The following is a 16,367-nucleotide window of genomic DNA, read 5'->3' as shown; positions in this document are numbered from 1 at the left end:
GGCTTTGCTCCGTAGGGCAGCGCGGGGCGGAGCCCGACGGCTGGGCGTGGAGCCTCTGTGCCGCCTCTTTCGCCTTGCGGCGTCAGGCCTGGCCCTCCTCCCGCAGAGGGTATTCCTATTCGCTAGGCGCCCGGCCCGGGATTAACCCACTGCCGCCCATTTTAGGTCTAAACCGCGCTCTGATCTCCTCCACCGCCATCCTGGTTCTGGAACGAGCGGAGAACGGTATTACCCAGCGGGTTGCGGGTAGGGAGGTGGAGGTGCCGCTCCAGGAAGTGAGAAAACCTGGTGAGGTTGAGGCGCCGTTCCAGGTCCTACGCCTACTTGCTGTCTTTGGAGCTTATTGGGGTGGGTTGGTTTGTTGGTTTGTTTTTAAATTTGTCTTTTGGTCAGATGAAATTTATTTAAAATTTTCTTCCTACGATTTTAAAAAATAATTTAAGAATAGCACAGCTTCCCAGAGTTTCAACAACGGAACATCGGAGGCCAATCTGTCACAGATCAGGCTCCCCTGCCAAGTTTCCAGGATGAGAAACCGGCTGAGGAGAAGGAACCTATCAGGGCAAATTAGTGGCAGAGCTATGTTTAGGTCAAATTATAGAGAAGGGCTGATTGGAAAGGGACCAGGCAGATGAAAACAGGAAGGAAGGAAGGGCCTGATGGGGCTTTAAAGAAACCTGTCAGCTCCGTTACGTGAGCTTCTTGAGGGCTGAGGCTGTATCTTCCTTATCTCTGGCTCCTGGCATGTAGAGCTTTGAAGACCAGGAGAATCATGAAGGTAGGATGCACTTGGTTCTCCGTACCCATTTCACAGACCGACTCAAGCTTGCATCAGCGCTGTGGTTCACAATAGTCACTGTTACAGCATGCCATAGCCATAACAAATCCTTATATTGGGTCACCAGGTTACACTTTGAGGGTTATGCATTGCTAGAAAAGCAGTTAACTAAAGGAAGAGTTAATATTTCCACTAGGAAAACCATAGATCCTGACTTTGGACTGAGAATTAATGGAAATAAAGTTCTATTCATGAAAGACAAGGACAGGACAGTTGATCTGTCTACGGTTATATCCGACTCCACCTGTGGCTGACCTCACACCTTCCCAGCCCCACTTTTTATTCCAGTTTTGCTCTGGCAACCAGCTGCATACAGGTGAAACCTGAGAGCACCTTGCCTCAGCTGTACCTGGTATCTTCCCCACTCGGGGCTTCTCTGTCACTGCAGCCTGGGCCCCCTACAGGAAGCCGAAGCCCATTTTGACACATGCATAAACTTGGAAGTGCAAAGGAATTAACAGGTCCTAGGACGACGTTTGACCAAGGCAGACAGGAGCTGGTGGAGAACTATGCCACCCTTTTCGTTCTTCCAGTGGGCAGTTCCAAGGTACGTTTTGTACAGCACCTAAGATGATAGACCCCTGGCTGCCCACAGTAGTGCCCAACTTGATCAGCTCAATAATGCACCCTTGGATCGCTTTTCTCTTTCCTGTCTTGACTGTTTGACTCTTCCAACTCCTCCACTCCTGTTCCTCGGGATTCATTCCCAAAATAAACTACCTGTATCATGAAGGTAGGATGCACTCTGAACAAGTTCTTGTTCAGAGTTTGTTTTGGGGTGAGGGGGGAACCCAGACTAAGCCAATGGTTAATCCAAAAGAGTCATCTCAACAGGGAACTATATTCAATATTCTGTGATAAACCATAATGGAAAAGAATATGAAAAAGAATGTATATATATGTACAACTGAATCACTTTGCTGAACAGTAGAAATTAACAACATTGTAAATCAACTATACTCGAATAAAATAAATTAAAAACCACACACACACAAAGAAGACCCCAAAAAAACCCAAAAAACCCCAGAGGCATCTCAGCCCAACTTTCGGGGTCATTCTCAGCAGACCTTTCCCAAGTCTGCTAATGAGGAATCCATTTGTTCTGTTTGAGCTGTTGCTCTTTTTATTGCCCTGCTGCCCTGCCCTTTAGGGCATCATTAATAAACTCTCAGAGGCAGGCAGGAAGTATCAGAGACTCCCAGGAGACAGGGCCAGCTGAAGGGCTGGGTCTAGGTTAGCATTGGACAAAGCCATTCTCGGCCTTACCTTAAACGTTTTCCCTCCTTCCAAGGTAGGTCCTGTTTGCTGACCTTGAAACGAGAAACTTTCAGCTCTGGGGTTGAACATGGAAGCAGAGACAGGGTGGGACCCAGGTCACTCCCAACACAGCATGTGCCCAGAATACGTCTCTTTTTTGCCCTCCCTTTCCCCCTTGCCCCTGCTGTAAAAGCAGTTCCTCTGCCCAGATACAAGGTTTCAGGCCAGGGTCTTTGGCACCTAGCACACTTCATCTCATTTCAATACCAAGAGGGTGCTGTTGCAAATTACTAAGCTAGGTTTGGGAGGAAAGAGCCCTTAGTCCCAGCCTTCAAGAAGGGAAATGAGACATGTACATAAGCTAAATGAATCCTTAGAAGCCCTGTAAGTCTTCTAAAAGAGGGACTTGTAAGTGTAGTGGGAGCTCTGGTGAGGCTTCAGGACAGGATCTGTAGAAAGGTAGCATCCTGAAAGACTCTCAGAATGAAGTCCCCTCAACAGATCCCCCTCCTAATGGATTACTCATTAGCAGACTTGGGAAAGGTTTGCTGAGAAGGACCTTGAAAGGTGGGCTGAGATGCCTCTTTTGGATTAACCATTGGCTTAGTCTGGGTTCCCCCTTGAAACAGACCCCTGTCCAGAGAGCCACAGTGTTTGCTCCTGTCCTTCTATCAGCTCCTAATTGCCTCCTAGCTCACACCCTTCTTGAATCCCAGATCAGACTAATCATTCATCTTCCTAGGCCCCAGCCCTCCTCTGCTAGATCTGGCCCTGCCCCATCTCTGAATACCTCTGCTCTTCTCTGTCTTCAGTGTTGTGTCTAACACCAGATGGTGCAAGTTAAATCCTGCCCTTAGCCAGCCACGTGGGAACTCTCCAGGAGCCCACGAGTGCAGTGCTCTGTGCTGAGTTCTACTGGGGGATAGAGAATCACAACACCATTTACCATCCCAAACACTACAGGTCTTCCGTTTGTTTAATGCAACTGAATTTTCTTTAAAAAAAAAAAATTTTTTTTTTTTTTTGGCTAGAAATCATGTCCTTAATCTGCAGAATTTTAGAAGTGTCAAGTAGCTTTTTCTATAATTTACAGTGAAGGAACGAAAAAGCCCAATGTACTATTCTAAACAAACTGTGATGCTCAGAATCTTGTGTGCTGAAGAGCCCTGGATCCTAACATGACCATAACACTGAATTTTGCCCATGGATGAGAAGTGGAGGCCCAACCTTCTCCCTGCAGTGACTGAGCAAGTAGAACGAGGGCTTGGACCTTATGGGGAAATAAAGGGGTGTATCGGACACCCACATCCCCACTCCCTTTCTGCCTCTTGACTCTAATGTATTTAATTAAAATGATTGTTTGTTTAAGCCACAGAGTTGTGGGTTTTTTTCTTTTTGTGTGTGTATTGCAGAGGGGGGAGTAGTTTGGAAATTTAACCAAAGTTATTTTGAGGTAATTGGGACCTTTGAAGAGGGAAAAGTATGAGGAAATAAAAAAACAAGTGTGTCCCCACCTCTGCCCATCCACCCCAAGCTACAGCACTGCATGAAACCCCTTCCTTTGTGCAGCTTAGCTTGATCAAGCCCTTAGATCCCAGGCATTGTGCTTTGTGTTGAGGATGCAGTGATAACCCAGTGCGGGGTTTCTGTCTTCAAGTAATACAATTTAGCAGCTAATGACTGATCGCTGCGTACCAAACACTATGCCAAGTGCTTTGTGTGCATTTTTTCACTTAATCTCTGCAGCAGTCCTAAAAGTGACCTAAGAATATCCCCATTTTCCATCTGAGGAAGTTGAGGCCCAGAGAGGTCAAATAATTGCCCACAGCAACACAGCTAGGAAGTGGCAGAGACAGAGTGCGCACAAGTCTGTCCCACTCCAAAGACTTTCTTTTAGCACATCGCCAACTGTTCTAAGGTTCTTGCTTTGACAAAACGGATAAAAATTCCAGTTTATAAGGCTGTTTGGAGTACAGAATTTTTTATAACCAGTTGGGCATTGTTTTGTGAGTAATCCTAACAGAAGCTGGAATTGCTTTGTTACATTGAAGTTCCTTTCGGTGAGTACAGTACAGAAGCCAAGATCTGATGCACTCAACTAGGGAAAGAAATTATAGGTCCTAATTGGACTTATAAACTTTGAAAGACAAAAATATGGGACAAAATTCTCAACCCTTAAAGCTGATTTAATTTTCTGAACTTCAAATCTATTTTTTAAATAATAGTTAATATGTATAGTTAATATAAATGTTTTTAAAACCACATGCTTATTTTGATTAATATCTTTTCATTTTTTTCCCCAATGAATGTGTATTATTTATATTTTCTGCTTGTTGCTACCAGTGACAGAGCCTATTATTTCAAAAGGGAAATCAAATTACAAAGCTGCTGCTTCCCACTTTTGGGTTGCCAGTACCTCTTTCCAAAGGTCTATTTGTTGAGAAGGTTATACTTCAGATTCACTTTGCTAGTCTTATTTTCTTTTCAACACAAATGGGCCAAGGATATTCTCTTGCTAGCAATTTCTCTAACAGTAAATTTTGAGACAAGACCAATATATAATATCTAGAAATTAATGAACACAGAACAATATTTCTATGTTGCTCACTAGAGAATTTCACTTTATAATTACCTTTGTTCTGAAATAAATTAATTTTAAAAGCTCACCAAAAAAAAAAAAAAGGCCTATTTGTTCCTCCTCAACGCCCTCCCCTCACACCAGGCTCCTCCCAAGACTGGATGGTTTTCCTTCTGCCGAGAGTCTACACGCTCAGCATTTGCTCACCTTGGCCAGCTGTAGCAAGGCTCCCTCAGCACTATCAGCACGCAGGTCCAGGCAAGATACAAGCCAGATACACCTGGAATCCTCTTAATTCTCAGTTGATAAGATGTAATAGACACCCCTGGAAACCTCTTCCAGGCTTTACGTGTATTATTTCAATGCTTGTCTTTAGCTGGGAAGGGAAACTCTCACATTCATATGATAAGCAAGGCCAACTACTGATAAAATACAATATTTAGAGTTCTGATGTTTGTGTGTTTGTCGCTGAATAGGCAAAGTTCAGCTTCATAACTTTGTTTTGAGCTTAAAATATCTGTGAGTTCGGCCCTCTGACAAGTGGAGGGTCAAGGGTGGATGCCACTGCCTAGGGATGCATAAGAAAAAATGATGCCAAAGGGCAGCTCCAGCTGACTCCATGGTGAGCTCTCCCTGCCAGGATGTGTGGGCATAAATGAGCATAGGAACTGGCCTGAACAGAATGAGAACTATCCAGAGAGTGCCCTGAGCATAACCCAGACTCGGGACCTGAGAAAGATTGTAAGATTGCTCTGGACAGGGTCAGCTGCAAGAAGGTAGGGCTGAAACATACCTCTTAAACATCACAGTCAGGTGAGGAAGAGGATGTATGCAATACAGGAGATCCCTTCAGGGTGTTTCTTAGTATTACCATACTTTGTAATTAAAGTCAATGGAAAATTACAACAGCTGAATTCAGGCAGTACTACTAATGGTCTAGACTCTTCATAAATAAAGTTTGGGTCACCCCCCCCCATGCATGGTAAAGAACCATGACCTGCCGAGGGCAAAGGGAATATGGAATGGGCAGTGGCAAAAAGTAATTATAAATACCAGGTACAACCATGTGACCAGTTGCAGAACAAGGACTGTAATTGTCATAAGTATTTCTTATTTTGTTATGAATATGTGTGTGTGTAATATCTTTCCTTTCTTTTCTCTCTTATCCCCTTATCATGTAACATGAGATACTTTGACTCATATATCATAGTATTGTTAACTTCACATCATAGTATTTAAGTTATGGGACATCAAGAAGAGTGAACATCACCCAAGGACTCTGTGTCCTCTTTCGGGGAAAGTGTTAGTGCATTTTTAGTTGTACACAGGAGAGTTGTATCATGTAGTTTGAATTATGACCTTGTTATTGTCTTTATTTGGAGAATAAGTATGGTCTAAGGAGATGTATATGGGTGCCAAGTTGACAGGGAGTGAACTGTGATGGTTAATTTTATTTTTTAAAATTAATTACTTAATTTTAAAAAAATTTATCGCTGTGTTGGGTCTCCATTGCTGCGCACGGGCTTTCTCTAGTTGCGGCGAGCCGGGGCTACTCTTCGTTGCGGTACGCAGGCTTCTCATTGCAGTGGCTTCTCTTGTTGCGGAGCACGGGCTCTAGGCACGTGGGCTTCAGTAGGTGTGGCACGCGGGCTCAGTAATTGTGGCTCACAGGCTCTAGAGCGCAGGCTCAGTAGTTGTGGCGCATGGGATTAGTTGCTCCGCAGCATGTGGGATCTTCCCAGACCAGAGATCGAACGTGTCCCCTGCATTGGCAGGCAGATTCTTAACCACTGCACCACCAGGGAAGCCCTGTGATGGTTAATTTTATGTGTCAACTTGGCTAGGCCACAATGCCCATATATTTGGTCAAACATTACCCCAAATGTCTCTGTGAAATTGTTTTTGAATGAGATTAACATTTAAATTGGTGGACTTTGAGTAAAGCAAATTACCCTCCATAATGTGGGTGGGCCTCATCCAACCAAATGAAGGCCTTAGTAGAAAAAGACTGACCTCCTCAGAAGGAGGAGGAATTCTGCTGGCAGACTACCTCTGGCTCAAATTGCACCTCTTCCCTGTGTCTCTACCTTGCCAGCATAATCTAGATTTTGGACTTGCCAAGTCTCTACACGTGAGCCAACTCCTTAAAATCAATCTCTGTGTGTGTGTGTCTCTCTCGCTCTCTTTTTTTTTTTCTTGTGGTACGCGGGCCTCTCACTGTTGTGGCCTCTCCCGTTGCGGAGCACAGGCTCCGGACGCGCAGGCTCAGCGGCCATGGCTCACGGGCCCAGCCGCTCCGCGGCATGTGGGATCTTCCCGGACCGCGGCACAAACCCGTGTCCCCTGCATCGGCAGGCGGACTATCAACCACTGCGCCACCAGGGAAGCCCTCTCTCTCTCTTAACATCCATATACAGCCTGTTGGTTTGTTCCTCAGGAGAATGCTGACTAATACACCCACTCAGAGTGGTCTGCTTCCCTGATTGGACCCTGATACAGTATTGAAATAGATCCCTTTATTCTGGGATTGGCCCCTCTTTCTGTTTGGGAGGGCAGAAGTCAACAGGAGCAGGGAGGGGCCTTGCTCAGGGGCCTGGAGCACAGGCCAGAAGTAGGAGGGTTGGTCCCAGGCCAAGGCAGGACATGGCAAAGCTTGCTTTTCACTCTCTCCATCCCCTGAGATCTCTGTGGGGTGGACAGACAGACACTTCCTCAGCTTACTCCACTCCAGGGTGGCTTGGGCCAGGTGATACAACAGGCAAAACCATGAGGCTCTGGAAGGATGGAAGAGGGAGCTATTCCTTCAGATTGGGGCCAATGAACAGGCTTCATGGAGGAAGTGACTGCCTTGGATCTCAGATTATAAAATAGGTAGGATATTATTTCCTCCAATTTTTTATTTTGAAAAAGTTTAAACACAAAAAAAAGATGAAGGAAGAATATGATGAACACCCATATAGCGATAATCTAGATTCACCAATTGTTAACAGTTTGTCACATTTCCTTCTTCTCTATATATCCGCATACACATACACATATACACTTTGCTGAGTCATTTGAATATATATTGCAGACATCATAACACATCACTCCCAAATATTTCAGCGTGTATCTCAAAAGAACAAGGCAATTCTCCCACACAGTCATGACACTATTGTCACATTCAAGAAATTTAATATTGATAACAATAATATGATTTAATTAATCTATACTCAAATTCCTTCAATTATCCCAATAATGTCCTTTATAGTTTTATAGTTTTTCCCCTTAATCAAGGACCATGGCTTACATTTAGTTATCATGTCTCTTTAGTTTCCTTTAATCTAAAACAATACCCTGCCTTTTCTTTTTTGGAGGGGAGGGTCTTTCATCACATTGACAGTTTGATGAGTTCAGGCTAGTTGTTTTGTAAAATATCCCAAATCTGGATTTGTTTGATCATTTCCTCATGATTGGATCCAGGCTAAACATCCTTGGTAGGCATACTATATAGGTGATTCTACCTACTACATAGGTGGAATTTGGACAGACTGAGATGGGGAAGGATACACCAGACATAAGGAAGAGCAAATATTTTGTCCCTTAGGTGTGAAAAAGGCAAGCATGTCTGGGAATAGCTGTGGCCACAGGGAGTTGCACTGTGGCATGGGGCATGTGGGCAGTAGGCAGGAGAAGGATAAGCGTTGGGACAGTCAGGGAAGTTTGGTCCATATTCACTGGCCTCTGTTCAGAGGGCACTGGGTAATCACAGCCTCTGGAGGCATATTAGCTTTTCATAAAAGAGCCTCAAAGACCAAAAAGCCTTCAAGACCCAAACAAATGAGTCTCAAATTGTGGGATGTTAGCCTCGGAAGAGACTGTGAACAATAGGGCCTTCCCAAGCACCCCCCAGTATACAACATATTATTAATTGGAAAAAAGAGAAAATCTCAAATAAAAAGGAGCACAATTACTTTTCATGTGTTGTATTCCTCTTCTTTCACTATTTTCTACAGTTCTGTCGTTAGCCATTTTCCTCAGAGGTGTTTCCTCAGATGTGTTTCCTTCAGCCCCTCACATTCTTTCCTCTCCCTTCTCTCTCCTTCCCAGTCACCCAGGCCAAAAACCCGAGATTCCCCCAGATGTCCTCCCCTTCACCCCTCACATCCAGCCTGCTTGGTCCAGCCACCTGTGGCCGGTGCTGCAGGAGACTGTGGGAGAAGTCAGAGAAGGACCAGGTTGTCAGGTACTGGCTATCAGACTGACCTCTAGGGCAGCTCCACCTAGGGGCCTTGGGATATGCCCAAAGGCAGATCACTTCGAAAGGCCCTGACTCAGGATGGGGATACAGCATTGGCCAGGAAGTAAACTGTGGCCCAAGCCAGTGGCCAAACTGGAAGAGGAGCTTGTAGAAATGAAGAGAGTCTGCTAATTCAAAAAATACATGTGGGCTTCCCTAGTGGCGCAGTGGTTGAGAGTTCACCTGCCGATGCAGGGGACACGGGTTCGTGCCCCGGTCCGGGAGGATCCCATATGCCGCGGAGTGGCTGGGCCCGTGAGCCATGGCCGCTGAGCCTGCGCGTCCGGAGCCTGTGCTCCGCAATGGGAGAGCCCGCAGAAGTGAGAGGCCCGCGTACCGGAAAAAAAAAAAAAAAAAAAAAAAATGCACCCCAATGTTCATAGCATCACGATTCACAAAAGCCAAGACACGGAAGCAACCTAAATGTCCATCGACAAATGAATGGATAAAGAAGATGTGATACACGCACAAACACACACACACACAATATGGAATACTACTCAGCCATAAAAGGAATGAAATAATGCCATTTGCAGTAACATGGCTGGACCTAGAGATTATCATATAAGGGAAGTAAGTCAGACAGAGAAAAACAAATATCATATGATATCACTTATATGTGGAATCTGAAAAATGATACAAATGAACTTATTTACAAAACAGAAGCAGACTCACAGACATAGAAAACAAACTTATCGTTACCAGAGTGGAAAGGGAACAGGGAGGGATAAATTAGAAGCTTGGGATAAACAGATAAACACTACTTTATATAAAATAGATAAAAAAAACAAGATCCTACTGTGTAGCACAGGGAACTATATTCAATATAGTAATAACCTAAATGGAAAAGAATCTGAAAAAGAATAGAACTGAATCACTAACCGAATCACTTTGTTGTACACCAGAAACTAACAACACTCTAAATCAACTATACTTCAATTTTTTTAAAAAATGAAGAGCGTCTGAAGAGGTGAGGCTGAAGAATGGCTGGGGGCAGGGTGAGGAAGTGGACACTAGGAAGCTTCATTCTTGAATTTCATGGTGTTTGCAGCATCCCTCTGGTTCATGGAAGATTGGCTGGGTGATGATAGGTGTGTTCTTAAGGTTACACAACTAACGCAGCAACATGTCTTTTTTCAGGGGACCCTGGCCAGCTGGGGTATCTCTGGGTGATCCTAGTACAATGTTTCCTCATAGCTGGAGACTACTTGAGGCAGACCAAGTGTTTCTGTCCTTGCTTCTTCATCCCTCCCATTTCACCAGTTTCTGCAGCCAGCCTCCTATGCAGGAGGAATTCAGTTTACTGGCCCCAGCATGCTAGTTCTTCTCTCCCATCACTGGATCGAGTCTGGGGTGGTGCAGGAAGGGGTCCTAGTGGGTCAATTAGAGAAGAGCCAAGGAAAGCACGGGACATGAGAGGATGCACAAAGGCATATGGGGTGAGCTGGAAACAAAAGAACAGCAGACGGAACAGCCCAGCCTTCCAGTTTTGACCAAGCTAGAAGGAAAGGCAGAACTGGCAGTGTGAAAAGAAGTGAGCTGTGATGCGGCCCAGTTGTTTACTGGCCTTCAGAGCAACCAGGTCATCCTTAGAGGTTTTTACTTGAATGGCTGCTCATTTTCCTGCATGATGTGAGGCTGCGGCAGCCACAACAGAGAAGGGTGAAAGCCATGCTTGCAGAGAGGGTGTATTCTGATAAGTAGAGGCTGACTCAGGGGATGAGTCCCCCCCCCCACACACACAAATAATAATAGAACTCCACCCATGCTTGAGGGGTTGCAGCTGAAAGGCAGAGTCTCAGCATCATGTCCCAAAGAGAGAAACCACGTCCAGATACCTCAAAGGTGAGCCTGAAAGGCAAGAAAAAGAAAAAATTTAAATAAAAGGAGTCAAAACTACCATTACTCCAGGCACTATAATTATTAATCTAGAATATTTAGGATATTATGGAAATAATAACAGGTTCAGTAACTTGGCTGAATATAAGACAAATATAGGAAGAAAATTAAAAGCTTTCCCATTTAGAAATTTTAATGTTAAAAAAAAATCCTGAGACTCACAATACAATAAAAACTATGATTACTTGTAGACAACAGGAAAATGCAAAGTCTTTATAAAAAAACAACAACAACCATATGTCTTTACTGAGAATGATGAAAGATGGACAGAAAAATGAGGGGGCAGACCATGTTTCCAGTTAGGAAGGCAATATCATAAAGATGGATCTTTCCCCCACATTTATCTAGAATTCAATACTGTTTTGGTTCAGGGGAAGGCAGAGGCGGGGAGGGAGAACTTGACCAACTGATTCTGAATTAATCAGGAAAATTTTGAAAAATGCCTCATAAGATTAAAACATACTACAAAGCTAAGCTGGTTAGAAAAGTATGGTGCTGATGCATGAATTGAAAAAGCAGATTAATGGAACAAATAAGCAGTCCAGAAACAGAACCACAAATTAATGGAAGTTTAATATACAATAAAAGTAGCACTGTCAATCAAAAAAGATGAATTATTTAATGGTATAGGAACAATTATGTATGTATATACCACACACATAAAAATGAAAGTAGATTAAATATCTAAAAATGAAAACTGAAACTATAAAAATACTGGAAGGAAATATGAGACTATTTCTATAATCTTGAGGTTGGAAAAGGATTTCCTAACCCCAACATGTTGTCCAGGAGACATAAAGGAAAAGACTAAAAGATTAGAAACTTAAAAATGTAAACTTTTATACAAGGATAGCCACCATTCAAATCACTGGCTTAGAGAAAACACTTGTAACATATATAACAGATAAGGGCTAAAAATCCACAACATATAAAGTGCTCCTACATATGAACAAGAAAAAGATAAATAATCTTGTTGAAAAAATACACAAAGGGTAAATAAATCACAATAAAGAAAATCAAATGGCTAATAAACATAAGAACATATACTCAGGTATGATAATCAATATTTAAAATACAAGTCAAAAATAAATATATTTTTAATTAATCACATTGGTGAAAATTAAAAGATTGGAAAGACACATGGAGGCAGCACCCTCACACACTGCTAGCAGGTATGAAAGTTGCAATCATTTTTGAGAATAATTTGGCAGCATGCATGATGCCCCTTGACTCAGCAATTCCATTCTAGGACTCTATTCTACAAAAACACTAACATACTTCACAAAGATGTGCGTACATGAGTATTTGATGCAACATTATTTGTAACAGAAAAACAAAAATGGGAAATAACCTAATAATGGAATTTTAAATAAATTATGGTCCACCTATTCCCAAAATATTATCTACCCCAAATGGCTGCTTTTCCGGGATCATGCTTCCTCATGTCCTGGCCTTCTCCATCCCCTGAAACATGATTCTTGCTAGAACAAGTCTGCTTTCCTGGCCACAGCTGATTGATTTATGGTGCTCACCTGATCCATGGCAGGCCAATCGGATCCCTTCTCTGAAATTTTGGAACTGGAAGTAAGAAGGAGAGCCAGTCTAAAGATGTAAAATATTAACCTCAGGAGGTAGTTGGGGAGTTCTCCCAGAAGCTGCATTTCTGCCCCATGAACCCAACAAATACACTGGTCGGGCCACAGGAAGTATGAACAGAGTAGTGACGCTGAAACACAGAGAAGACCTAAAAACAGAGAAGGTGAGAGAGTCCTGCCCTGTCTCCAGTTGTCCCTCTTTCTCATGTGTTTCCGGAGACACGCTGGTATTATGCTCAATTCTCCTTCTTGCTTAAACTAATTCCGGCTGGCATTCAGTCACTTACAACCAAACAAGCACTTACTACTATGATTTTCCATCATGGAACACTGTGCAACCATTAAAAAGACTGACATCAATTATATGTAAAGACAAGGAAAGAGATCCAGGATATACTGTAGTATGAAAAAGATCAGGGTGCAGAACAATGTGTATATCATGAATCCACTGAAATTTTTTTTAAGTCTGCTTTTTTTTTTTAAAGAGCATTTATTTATTTATTTATTTTTGGCTGTGTCAGGTCTTAGTTGCAGCATGTGGGATCTTCGTTGCGGCACGCGGGCTCTTCCTTGTGGTGCCTGGGTTTCTCTCTAGTTGTGGCGCTGGGCTCCAGGGCGCTGGGCTCTGTATTTGTGGCGCACGGGTTCCAGAGCACGTGGGCTCTGTAGTTTGCAGCATGCGGCCTCTCTAGTTGAGGTGTGCGAGCTCAGTAGTTGTGGCACACAGGCTTAGTTGCTCCACGGCATGTGGGATCTTAGTTCCCCAACCAGGGATTGAACCCGCATCCCTGGCATTGGAACTCGGATTCTTAACCACTGGACAACCAGGGAAGTCCCGGAACTCCAATTTTATAAGAAATTAGCAAGGTAGCAGGTCTGAACACCTTACAGTCAAAACACCAGCATCCAGTTTCTACCACTATCTTGCCATGTGACTTTACAACCTCTCCTCCCTGGACCTCCATCTCTGCATAATAGAATGATAAGGCAGGCTTGGGTAATACTGAAGATTGCTTAGAGCTCTCATGTTCCAACATTTTTATCCAGTGTGATGCCCTCCTGACTCCTTCACTGCCCTTTTAAGCTCCCAAGACCTGTGATTCAGGGAACACAAGCCCGAGAGCCAGGAGAGAGTCCAGCATCCTTCCCAACAGTGGTTCCAGCACTTATGAGAAACTGCAATGAACCAAACTGGCTAGAGGTGGAGCTCTTTACTTAACTGAGAAAGAATTAAGCTGTATGTTGAGTTGATGGTTAATTAAATATTATCATCCAACAGTGTATCCCTGAACATTTTAGGTAAATAAATACTCCCTCAAATATCAGTAAGACTCTGCCAGCGATTCAGACCCAGGCCAAATGACTGCCTTAGAAAGGCAGTGATCTTCTCAAAGATCCAGGTCAGCTGATGATGGGTCCTTGGTGGTAGGGACAACTGGCAGGACATTTAGGCCTTGGCATCTCCTGCAAGATGCACCTGTGCTTCCTGCCACCACCAAGCCTCCTGGCTCCTACACCACACAGCCTGTACCACTCTCTGCTGAGCCCTGAGCACTCTTGCACGATTCATGGCATTTGTCCAGAGCCATGCACCTTGACCCATGACCAAGTCCACTCTGACCTGTCTTGGACTTCCCCTCTGTGTCTTATTTTCCTGTCTTCAGGATAATCTTACCTATCCTTTATATCTAATGTTGACACCCTTTCTTTATCTTTTCTTCCATTCAACCCCATTCCTTTTAGGTGTTTAGTGATCCCCTGGGGCTAGCAAGTGCCCCTGGGGCATTACTGGGGAAGAGGGACTTCTTATCATGGGAGAAGTCTCTGAAGCAGAGGGACTCAGAAGTGGAGCATCTTTCCATGGGGAGGTGCCTTAGAGGCAATGGAGCAGAAATGGGCCCTCAAACCTCTTCCTGCCTTTAGGTATCTGCCCCTCACAGAATATCCACACCCTATTGGCCTCAGCACATCCAGACCAAACACCAACCTTGTAGGGTCAGGCCCTGGATGAAAGCAGAGCCACCTGTCTTTCCATTCCTCCTACCTCTGTCCTCCTTCCAGGGTGCTGCCGCCTTTCTTTTTGAGTCCACAAATACAAATTAGCTTATTCCACCCCCTCACTCCAAAAATTGAGCTTTACTCATTCAACAAAAAAAATTTCTGAGTGCTTACCATTTGCTCTAGGCACCAGGGATATGCCTGGGAGCAAAGCACATAAAAATCCCTGCTCTCATGGAGCTTAAATCCTAGTGAGGGACGCAGATAATAAACAAGATAAACAAATTTTAGCATTGCCAAGGGTGATAAGTGCTAAGGAAAAACATAAAGTAGGAAAAGAGGATGCGTAGTTGCCAGACAGGAAGAGAGGGAGGTACAATTTAAATAGTTTCATTCCAAAGGTGATATTTGAACGAAGACTTGAGGTAGGTAAAGTAGCAATCCATGCAGATGTCTGGGGAACGGGAGTAGATCCAAGGTTTGTGGACCTGACGTTTATACAATTTTGAGACCCTTTTTAATAAAATTATCAGTATAAAAGTAGGTGCGGGCCTTACAGAGGCCTGTGGAAGTGAAGGGCGGGAAGTTTCCGCTCCATTAGCTCAAGAGTAACTCTGCCTTGCTGGGGGAATAGCAACTGCACAGAGAGAACAGCAAGGGCAAGAGAGGCGTGAGCATGTGCAGTGAGTTCGGGGCGCACAGGGAGGTCGAGGAGGCCGGGGTAGCTGGAGCAGAGCCAATGAGAGGAAGAGAAGGGGGTGGGGTTGCAGTCAGAGGGAGCTGGGGCCAGATTACAGGGGACGTTGGACTTTGGCTTTATTGGGTGGGATGCGAGCCACTGGAAGATTTTGAGAAGAGGAGTAACATGACTTATCCTGGATTTTGAAAGAATTCCTAACTGCCATTTGAGAATAGACTGAAGTCCGTCAAGGATGGAAGCAGGGAGACCGGTTAGGAGCCAGTTGGAATGATTTAGGAGAGAGATGATGGCGGCTCGGACCAGGCTGGTAGCGGCAGAGGTGTGAGGAGTGGCCTGATCCTGAATGTTTTGAAGATAAAGTGTGCAGGATTTGCTACCAGATGGGATGTAAGGGTAAGAGAGAGAAAGATGTCAAAGATGACTGAGGATTTTGTCCCGAATAACTGGAAGGATGTAGTTTCATTAACTGAGATGAGGGGGGAAATTTGAGAGCAGATTTTAAGTGGAAGATTAGAGTTCAGTTTTGAACATGTGAATATCGAGATGCTTACATACCCAAAGGGAGAGGTGGAGTGTGGAATGCAGTCTGGAAGAAATTTGGGCTGGAAAAAAATAAATTCCTGAAGCTGGGTTAGATCACTAAGGGAGTGAATGTGGATAGAGAAAAGAAGTGGCCCTAGATTTGAACCCTGAGACCCTCTGATATTTAAAAGTCAGGGAGGAGAGAAGGAACCCGCAGAGGAGACGAAGAAAGAGCAGGCAGGAGGAAGGAGAAGAGCCAGGAAAGAGAGATCCCCTGGAAGCCAGGTGAACGAAATATGTTAAAGAGGCAGAAGCGATCAGCCTTCCAAGGCTGCTGATAGGTCAAAACATGAGGCTGGGAGTTGACCACTGAATGTAACACATGGAGATCATTGGTGATCTTGACAAGAGCAGGAGGCATATTAGTGAGAATCCAAACCACAATTAAATCTTCAGCCTGATATGTCTGGCTGTTCTGCCGTTAGCCCCAGTGAGCAGTTCACACCACCTGGTCTGTTCCCTGGGACCTTCTACCTTCACCCATGACTTTCAGGCTGTTCCTGCCTCCAGGGTCTCTCCAACCCCACAAATAGAACTCAGACACCTGAGCCAACATTTCACATACTGGAAGCCACTCATCTCCCAGAGGGCTGAGATTCTGTAATCCCCTATGTGGGAAAAACAGACAGAAAAAAAACAAG

General features: G+C 44.2%; 1 protein-coding gene across 4 annotated transcripts in view; it reads left to right on the top strand.

Annotated features, from left to right (window-relative positions):
• Positions 1-16,367, top strand: part of APOD (apolipoprotein D) — an 87,313-nt gene that overhangs the window by 5,983 nt on the left and 64,963 nt on the right. The window lies entirely within an intron of this gene.

This window comes from Lagenorhynchus albirostris, chromosome 5, assembly GCF_949774975.1.
Source record: "Lagenorhynchus albirostris chromosome 5, mLagAlb1.1, whole genome shotgun sequence".
Taxonomy (NCBI): domain Eukaryota; kingdom Metazoa; phylum Chordata; class Mammalia; order Artiodactyla; family Delphinidae; genus Lagenorhynchus; species Lagenorhynchus albirostris.
The sequence above is the reverse complement of the archived record's forward strand: the minus strand, read 5'-3'. Positions and strand labels throughout refer to the sequence as shown.